We start from the raw sequence: 10,580 nt of genomic DNA on the forward strand, positions 1-10,580 counted from the left end.
TATTAAACAGAGTTTTATTTTTAATACATGTGAAAGATACAATTCTATTTTTGTGGCTCACGATTCATGAAAATGGCTTCATCTAAAAACTCTTTCTTAATAAGATCATCCAGTGTATAAGCATATTCACCTCCTATTTTGTTAAACTTTTAACAAATCCGACAATGTAGAAATTGGGTCTGACAACTAACTTTATGGTAAGACTTAAACAAAATTCACATGCGATTCTTGTATTCCATAACTCGCTTTTGAATTGATATGAGTCTGTCATGAAACAGAACAATATAAGACACTACATTAAGTCTCACAAGAAATGCAAACATCCTCCCAACATTGATTACATACCAAAAGACTTGTAAAACTGAAGCTATCATTCCAAAAAAACTGGTTGGGAGGATTGAAGGTTACAACATTGGAAATTACGTCCATAGGTATTGCTGCATATTAAAAATTATGTTCGTAGGGTATTGTTGCATGTTGAAAATTACACAAGTTAGATATTGTTTCACGTAATGCAATTTACATGGGAAGCAATATAATGTCTTACATACCTGTTCATGTAATTGGCTTGGTTGCTTTTGCTTAGAGGTTGGTTGTTTCTTAGACTTTTTCTTGTGAACCAATTCTAGTCCACTCTTTGTCCTTCGACGACGGCGATTAGAAGCATGTTTTCTTTTGATACAATTCGCTAGGTGAATTTTTCCATCATAATCTACAACGTTCACTTCTGACTTGTTGAAGATGATGTTTACACTTCGACGCAACTTTTTAGGAGTGTCAAGAGAAGCATGATTTTTACCTCCGTTGTTCGTTGCCATTTTCTTCGACTGGTCTTTATGAGCTGCAACGGACGAATTGTTAATTAACTGCATGTTTTCAAGTAACTACCTTGATGTTTTTCTCATGCATACATATGCTTCTTCACTTTTCGATGCCAAATCTGCAACATGCATAAATGACCTACACAGTTATTGGTAACAGAAGGATGTGTGGCACTTCTCATCAACACCAGATTGACTGACATTATCTGTATCCAGTAGTTCAATCTTTGTTCTCCTCCATCTTTGCATTAAATATGACTCAGGTATTTATTGTATCTTCTCTTCATTAAGTGTTTTTAGTGCATGACGACATAAAATACCTTTGAATTCATACTTTTTGCATGCGCATTCAACTATTTCGTTGTCAACATTATATGTGATATATGCTTCTTGTCTTTTCTGATGCTCTTCGCCCTCTCATACAATATGGTATTTGTGCATATTTTTGGTTTGCATGTGTCCTTCTATGTTGCAATTCATGACCTGTATAACCTCTTTCTTAATTCATTCAAATATAGTTAGTATATACAGATCTGCAGGTCACATCAATATTTTTATGCCCAAAGTTACAGGGCGTGTATTGAAGCATTTTACATCTTGTTCAAGCTCATTCTGTCTGAGACCGTCTACAAATAATTCATATTGTTCCGTGAAGTAAAACATTGTTAAACATGAATATAGGGTTTCCTTCAGTGTGACATGCATAGATTTCACTCTTTGTGTGTTTATCATACATGCACAAAAGTATTATCTTCCATATGCCAATGCCCATTTCTCTTTTTTTGCATATAAATTTTGTAACCACAGACAGTCTTCAACGTCGTATATCTGAATCATTTTCTTCCAATCAGACATAAAGGTGATCTCATCTACGCGCTCAAGTACATACCTAGTATACTTTTTGTCAAACCCTATCTTTTGATTAAATATGTGTCCTATGTTTTTTACTGCATTTTGAAAGATATGTCACAAACATAGGCGATGATGTGCATCTAGCCACATATGAGATATTGCAGCCATAATTGCGTGATCACCATCTATAAGTATAACTTTAGGTTGCTTCACATTCATTGTTTGTGTAAATACTCTAAACAACCACTCAAAGCTTTCCTTAGTCTAGTCGTACAAAAAAGTGTCGCCTAATATACAACTCTGTGAGTGATGGTTCACTCTGACAAACTGCGCAAATGGCCACTGTTCAGTATTAATCTTTATTGTCATATAAAAAACAAACATATCATTAAAGTATTCATAATCTACTCTTGACTTTGAATCTGCCCAAAACATATTCACGGCATATCCATCTTCATCCAGTTGCATTGCACTAAAGAAATCAGGGTCAATGCTTGATTTCTTCTGTAAGTAATCAACCAAAGAACATATTTCTTCATTCTTCATGTTATCTGTCATCTTCCTTCTCAAGTGGTTTCTTAGATCCATAGGTGTGAATGACACATTCTTGTGACCACCATCTATGTGCGCAAACAAATTGTATGTCTTTCTTGGTGCAATGTTGGCGTTATCAATTATTTCAGAAATTGCAACATGTGCTTCAGTTACTTTATGATGTGAACTTAACATAGGAGTCATAAATGAAGCAAATAAATCATGGTTATGATCACTGATTAAAGTACAAACTACATATTTCTCATTCAGAAGTCTTCTTAACACCATTCTCGCTGGACATCCACATCTTGATTCTAGCATGCTCCTTGTTGTATTTCCACTTGACTTCTTCCAACTTTCCTTAGAACAAACATATGTCTTTCTCACCACGACACCCTATGCATTTTTCAACCAAGAATACCTTCTAACACTGAAGTCAAATTTTAAGGCATAATCATTGTAAAATTTATATACAACATCCTCATTATTAAACTGCATTCCTTCTACTGGAACAGACTCAGGTGTACTATCATGTACATTCTCTGTGTTTGCACCTTTATCAAGTGTACTGTCACGATCGTCTACCTCATTATTGAATCGCATTTCTTCTGTTGGAACATTCAAGTCAAGAGTGAATTCAATGCCTGCATCCTTGTTATCATGTGCATCATTAGTGCACATGTTCACTTCTTCAGGTGCATCATTAGTACAAATGTTCACTTCTCCATATCTTTCAAATGATTGAGATAGATCATCTTCATTACAACTAGATGATAAGCTCACCACTGTTATAAGCAAGATATCAATTTGCATTAGCAAGCGCATATGTTTACTACGATTTATTCAAGATGCATATAACAATGGATACCAATAAGCTTAAGCAAGTCAAAGAAACGATTGAATGAATCACAGTATAAAAGCAACGGTGATTCTTTATTTGCTTATACTATGCATCGAGTTGTTACTTACCATGCCAATAAAAGAAATGATTTGTCGTATATGTGTGTTGACGATAGCGATTTAATTATATCAACGATGCTGTGAAGTGATTTCAATAGAAATCGCTAAATGAGCAGCGATTTGAATATGAAAATTACCACCACAAGCGTGTAACAATGTATTTCTGCACGCACATGTTTTAAAAATCTTTCTATAAACATCTTACAAATCGATACTAGAAAACACATAATATCTTATAAATCGCTATACATATCGCATAATATATTACAAATCGATACGGCAATTCAGCATAGTAGCTTACAAATCGACACTACAAAACACATAATATCTTACAAATCGATATACATATCACAAAATATATTATAAATCAATACAGAAATTCAGCATAATAACTTACAAATCGATATTAACAAACAAAACAGTATCTCACAAATCAGTAGTATGTTACTATAACTGCGATTTGTGATATATTGCATATACTGAGTGAATGGAGGATACCGGATGGGGTAGAGGTCTTTTCTCGCATCTGTAAATAAGTATTCTTGTCAACAGGTCCCAACATCTTACAAATATTGTTAAGTTTTCAATCATTGAAAGGACAAGATCCACCTGCAATAACAAAACAATGCTTTAATGGTACTCACGATGACATACATTCTTCAACGATAGCATGATGACATGGAAAGGTACTCACGATGCCATAATGGCACTTGTTATAATTTTTGTGCGTCATTGCTTTCTTCTATAATGTCTAACGACAATGAAAAAGAAGAGAAGACTGTAAAAAGAGATGGCCGACAAATGCTCTATGATGCCCACCAATGATCGAACCAATCGATCGTGAACCCGAGAATGTTTTGTAACACAAGGCAGGAATGAGAAGGTTGTAATATGTTGTAACACAAGCTAAAAACCAAGGCGGGAACCTCGACTCGAGACAACAACAAAGGCTGCTACTCCGGTGGCAAAGTTTGTTTTGTCAAAGAGAGCTTCTGTTACAGCAGATGGTGCAAAAGTTTACTCTTTAGGGCAAAAACAGAACGTTTGGACTTTGAAGAGTTAACATCATCCTCGACTTTCTGGATAGAGGACATTTTTGTCCTTTTCTCAAACCGTCATTTTCTTTTTTTTTGAATGAAGGACATTTTTGTTATTTTCTTGAACCATCGTTTCATGGCGAGAATAGCAAGAAAGGGTACTTAAGTCTTTGCAATCACACCGAACTTCGATGCTAAGTGATGCCGACACACGAGAATACGAGCCCCATGTGCTTATATACATAGCGCTCATTGGACAAAAATTAATAGGGTCCTCTATGGTTGCACTTTTGTGCCGTTCAATGTGGTTGAGGAAGGTAAAATTTGTGTGAATGGGTGGAATATTCTTTTGAAAAACGCATCTCCCCACCAAGGAAGCATTCGTAGAAGGGACCACAAGGTTGCTTTCAGTCAAAGACTGGAAACTATGGGTTCTTCAGCTGTTTTATACAAGAAAACCCAAAGCCATTTGGACTTTGGACTTTGGACTTTGGACTTTGGAGGATGTATGGTGGGCAACATCAATCATATATTATCTTCTATAATAAAGAAAAAACAAAAAACTAGATAATCAATAGTGCCATTTAAGGCTGGCACGCACTCAATGCAATCCAAATTCTGCTTCGCTGCTTACCAAGTACGGTGGATGAGAGAGAGAGAGAGAGATCCCGCCTTCCATCAGTTAATGGATGTGTGTTTATAACGCTCTAATGATATTTTACAATGGCACATAAGATACAACATTTACAGAAAGGCCACCTAAAAAGGGCATGTACTTTTGTTCAGATACAGAAGTCTTCTCTCATTTACAAAAAACAGGGGTTTACTACCAGAACACTAACTTTGAAAAAAACAAACTTTACAGTTATGTTCATCTTTCTACTCAGTGCTCACCTTGAGCATGTGAATTACGAGCTGTGACTCAATCTCTGAATCCATATGAAGTACCAACCTTGATGATCCGTCAGGTTTGGCCTATGCCCATCTCTTGCCTGACCAACGGCCATCAAATTTGAGTACAGCCAATTCCCCCCATCCAAAACTCCTTCCGGGCATTATTACGACCACGTTCCAGTGTCTTGTACAACACCCTTTTTCCAACTCATCCAATAAATCAGAATCCTTGAGATATCATTACCAAATAAACACCGATTAGATCCCAAAACTCAATGTGCACAGCTCATCATCATCTCCCTGAACTCTTCAAAATCCACCTGCCCATCACCATCCTTATCGACTCCTCTTATCATAAGCAAGCAGTCGTCAAGGGTGCAGTTAGTGTCCCCCAGACTGACGAGCACCCTCTGCAACTCCCTCGCAGATATGTACCCGTTCCTATCGGAATCGAAGATGAGGAAAGCCTCCATCAGATCCTCATGACTGCCGAACCCACTTTCGCTGCCGCTGCCATCTACGACCACCTCCATGAACTCTTGGAAATCGATGAGCCCATCCCCATTGCAGTCCATCTCCTTCACCATCTCCTCTGCGATCTCGACGGCCGATACCCTCTCGTGGCCGAGGCGCTTCAGCAGGCACCCGAGCTCCAAGCAGGAGATCTTCCCGTCACCATTCGCATCTATGAGCTTGAAGACCTGCTCCAACTGGTGCGTCACCTTCATGGAGCTCACCGCCGCAGGCAACCAATCGAGGCGCTTCGACCATGACTTGGGCCGCTTCCCGCGGAACAGGTGCAGGAAGGCTCGACTCAGTCGAACCCACTTCGACAAGAAGCCGAACCCAGCTTTCCCTGATGTGTAAATCATGGTCCAGAGAGAGAGAGACGTAACTCGTAATGGATGGAGATGAATAGGGGAAGGTGGGTGAGCCGCTTGTTTAAATATTTTGCTTCCACGTTCCTGTGCCTTTCAAAAGGACCACCCGATCAATTTCTTGTCACTCGTCTATAATTGCCATTTAATCAAGGGAAATGGTGGGACTAAGCTAATTTGCAACCTCATTAAGTTATCACAACCAACCTATATCCGAAAGATATTATTAGCTACAAACGATATTGATATCTGCGTCGGACTTTCATTTATGAAATTAAATTAGTAAGAGCAAAATTCTCGAGGTGTCTTTTGTCTACGAACGCAAAAAAGACTTATCTAGATAAACAAGATGAGCCAGGGTATTGGATTTCTGGTGGACCGCTAGTAGTTTTTTCCAGTGAACCGGATAAGTGAGTGTGTAGGGACACACCCACAAATATGTTTTTTTGAACTCGGAGGGGTTTGGCACAGTGGAGGGGACCTTGCCCACTAGACGGGTGGTCAGGTTTCTGTTTTCATGAGTGTTAAGTCCTTGGTCAGCTCAAGCCCGATGACTCTCAGAGTAGTGTGTTGCGTGTGTGATATGGGTTTACACTATCTAATTGGCAGACTTAGCCAGCGTGAGCGTGACTAGGTTTCTGATCGGGTGACTAAGCTTGGAGCAGCTGAAATCAATGAACGCAGGATGAGCACGCGATGATGGGATGTTCAGATAGCAAAGTGCCGTATGACCCTTTTGTCGCTTTGCAATAATTCTGTGGGAACCAATGAAGCCCACCAACCTCCATCCATTTTTTCCAGCATATATGAAGGTTCGTGGCACTAAACCAAGATAAGCTTACGGCTTATTTGAAAGTAAGAAAGATGCAGTAAAAGTGATGCAAAATGGAAAATCTTTTCAATCCTTTCAAACGGGAGAGACTTTTTTGTTGAGAAAATTTTTCTAAAAAGTATAATTTTTGATAGGAAACATTCTTCATGAGAGGTGGTGGATGAATGTTTTCTACCAAGAAAAAAATTAATTTTTACACTCCCATCACCCATGTCACCACATCTTACCACCACCACAACCATCTCACCGTTAACCACCACCCTCATTTTTCTCATTTTTTCACATTTTCTCACTGTTTTTCTCATGCTACACAAACAAGAGAAAAACTTTCTTTTGAAAAACTTCTCATATAAAAAACTCTCATAGGCAAAACTTTTTTTTCCTATGAGAGTTTTTTTCTCTTCCAAACCTGCCCTTAAAGTTTTTGAATTAAATACGACCAAGTAATCAACCTTGTTTTACCTGTAACCTGTTGCTCCAACTGAGGGCAGGTCTGGAATTAGCCATCTTAAACCCCCATTGATTTTTGACATGTTAAGATACAAACATAATATTGGCTGGATTTTAGAATCTATTAATCGGAAAACATACCCAAATCTCTCTCTCTCTCATTATAACTCTAACCTTGAGCTCATGTATATAATATTTAAGCATCTTTTACTCTAACACCAGTCTTTTGAAGATTACACCTACCCTTTACTCAACCCCAGGCTTTTGAAGATTGCACCTAAGATCATGGCTTCTTCTAGAAGACTAAAAGACACAAAACATGTGATTTCTTTTTGTGTTTTTGTCTGTACAGCTTGAATTATAATTCAGTTTTTTATGTTGATTCCGCCATTCAGGTAATGGTCAAATTTTATTTCTGTTTCTGTAAGATCGAAAACCAAGGTCCATGTGACTTGTTTTTACTTCTTTTACAAGTGGAGAATCATGCAAAATAAGCACGAAACTTTCTATGTTTCATTTCATTTTTTAATGCTAGTTAATGGTAAATCATATATTACGACTCTCAAGGTGGTGCTTATACAAATTTATCATTTGGACTCTTTAGATGGGATTTGGCTGTAGTTCGATCAGTTCCAATATTGTTCTTAACTTTATGTTTTTTTATATTTATTGAGGAAAAACTTTGCTTCATGTGGTAGGGCCATATAGGGTTAATATTGGCTACTAATGAAGTACAGAACTAATGGGCTAGAAATCATAGGTGCACTGCACCTACACCCTAACCCTAACATGAACCCTAACATGAACTAATGGGCTAGAAATCATAGGTGCACTCACCCTATTCTTTATGTTATAATCTCATTCCCATGTAGTCGTTGCTTCGCCTTCATGATCCCATTCCACCAAATACTTTCTAATTCTTCTTATACCTCTTTGCACCAATTTGAACTTTAAAACTCGTGTAGGTTATCGAGTGATTGATTCTTGGATTTCTTTTCTTGGACTTAGACCATGATAAGGCTTAAGTCGAGATACATGAAAAAACAGATGGATGAGCACACTTTGGGGTAACTTAAACTTATAGGCTACTTCCTCAATTCTAGCCACAATGTGATAAGTGCCAAAATACTTGGGTGAAAGCTTGGTTATAGGGTTCTTGCTTAGGGAGAATTTTCCATGCCGAATGCGCTTAAGCCATACCCAATATAACGCCTCAAAATCCCATCTTGAAAAATTCAAAGATTTTTAGAGTAATTTTTTTTTTTTTGAAATGCATTGGGCAAGCGAAAAACCATAAGAGAAAACCAGTTGAAAATTCTGAGCGAGTTACAGAGTGAACACGAAGAAATATTTCATTGCCATTGGTTTATAACATGAGACATAAAGAAATTATACATTGTTTCCTTCACAAATTGTTTCGCAAAATGAGGGGTTTCCCCAAAAGCAACTACCAAGATCGCAAAAGTCAATAGTATGAGTTTAATTCTCTGTTGAACATCGATCGTCATCGCATCACTAGCAATCACCTGTATCCCCATAAAACGGGATCAGTACTCTTACGAGTTGATGAAATAAACCAATCACAATATACCATTTCCAGGAAAGCATGATCATGATGACTTGACTCAAAAGTACATAACAGAACTACGGCTAACATGATGAAACTGTTAGAAACATGCAAGCAATGTATATGTGCATGTGAGCATATGTGAGTCGCAAGTATAATGCTTGCTAAGAAGCAATCACAAAAAAAAAAATGTAATAAATTGACATTGTCATGTGCATTGAATTATATCGCCAAGTTGCTTATGCTCACTTGCACATATTAACACAATTGCGGGATAGAATGCATGTAATATACGTAGTTGTTGTGAATTACATCTTATTATGTGCGTAAAAGAATCATTGAAGATTATTGTGTAAATTAGAAGTCTTAACACACACTTGGGCATGTCATGTCAATAGCCTTAACTATTGGTTGCTTATCATCAAGTATTGTAGTTTATTCTTATGTGCTATTCATATTTGTCTAATGTGTTACATGTGGATAATACATGAATGCATGTCGCACACTACGCACTTGATGTATCCCGACAAAGGGTTTGGACAAAGAACACCATGTTAGGGTAGCTACACGTTTCCAAATTGTCATTGTGAACCCCAAGGAGTTGTGTTGGGCAATGTGTCTTTATTCATGAGTGAGCTCCACGTACCCTATTGAATGTTAAAATGGTGTTATGTCACCTTCACCGGTGAAGTGCTCTTCTTAGCTTGTTGGTGCTTGAGCACGTGAATGAGTGAGCTAGATCTTTGTATGTTGTTTGTGTTGTCCTGCGGGAAACACAGGGTCGGATGAGTCTAAATACCTCAAAATGAGAGAATGTTGCTATAAGTTTCTCTGCTCGGCCGCCCATTTTCACAAAACGGTTCGCCTTGAAGAGTATAGTTTGAAATCCATTACTTATGCGAGTTTCTTTTACGTACCCAAAGGAGTAAGAAAGAAAGAACATAAATATAAAATTATCACATACTAACTTCGACTTACCAGTTACACTTGTTTCTTTATGTTAGAAATGTATAGTAACGCCCCAAAATCCCAACTTGCAAAATCCTTAGATTTTTAAAGTAAATTTTTTTTTTGAAATATTGCGCAAGGCGAAAAACCATAAGGGAAAAACAGTTGGAAAATTTTGAGTGAGTTACACCCAATCACCCACTTGGAACTATTTATCCTTTCTTTGCCTATTATAGACTTGTTTCATTCTATTTTGGGCATGCTTAATATTTTTCTTTAAAATTTGTAGAATCTCATCCCTTTCTCTTAATTGTTGATTCACTATAGGTATGTTGGTAGTTCTTTCTTCATATAAAAGGGTTTGAGGAGGAGGTCTTCCATAAACTACTTCATAAGGAGTCATTCCCATAGTAGAATGGAAAGAAGTGTTGTAACACCATTCAGCCCATGGTAAGTAATTGACCCACTCATCTTGTTTCTCACTTGTAAAATATCTCAAATAAGTTTCAAGTGTTCTATTAACCACCTTGGTTTGCCCATCTATTTGTCGATTATTTGTTGTGTTAAAACACATTTTTGTGCCTATCAATGTAAAATACTCCTTCCAAAATCTACTAAGGAAGGATGAATCTCTATCACATGTGATAGTCTTAGGCATGCCATAAAGCTTAGCTACATTTTGCAAGAAAGTTTTTGCTACCATTTGCACTGAGTAAGTGTTAGGTAAAGCTATAAAGTGATCAAACTTGGATAGTCTATCTACCAACATAAAAATCACTTCTTTCTTTTGTGAAGATGAAAGATTTT

The 10,580-nt window shown here is 37.3% G+C and overlaps 1 pseudogene across 1 annotated transcript; it reads right to left on the reverse strand.

Moving 5' to 3' along the window:
- Positions 1-4,860: 4,860 nt before the first annotated feature.
- Positions 4,861-5,970, reverse strand: LOC149840218 (uncharacterized; annotated as a pseudogene). Its single transcript, XR_016431679.1, has one exon. The product of XR_016431679.1 is annotated as an uncharacterized LOC149840218 (transcript).
- Between the last annotated feature and the right edge of the window lie 4,610 nt (positions 5,971-10,580).

Source organism: Nuphar pumila, chromosome 4 (assembly GCF_984573655.1).
Source record: "Nuphar pumila chromosome 4, dmNupPumi1.hap1.1, whole genome shotgun sequence".
NCBI lineage: Eukaryota > Viridiplantae > Streptophyta > Magnoliopsida > Nymphaeales > Nymphaeaceae > Nuphar > Nuphar pumila.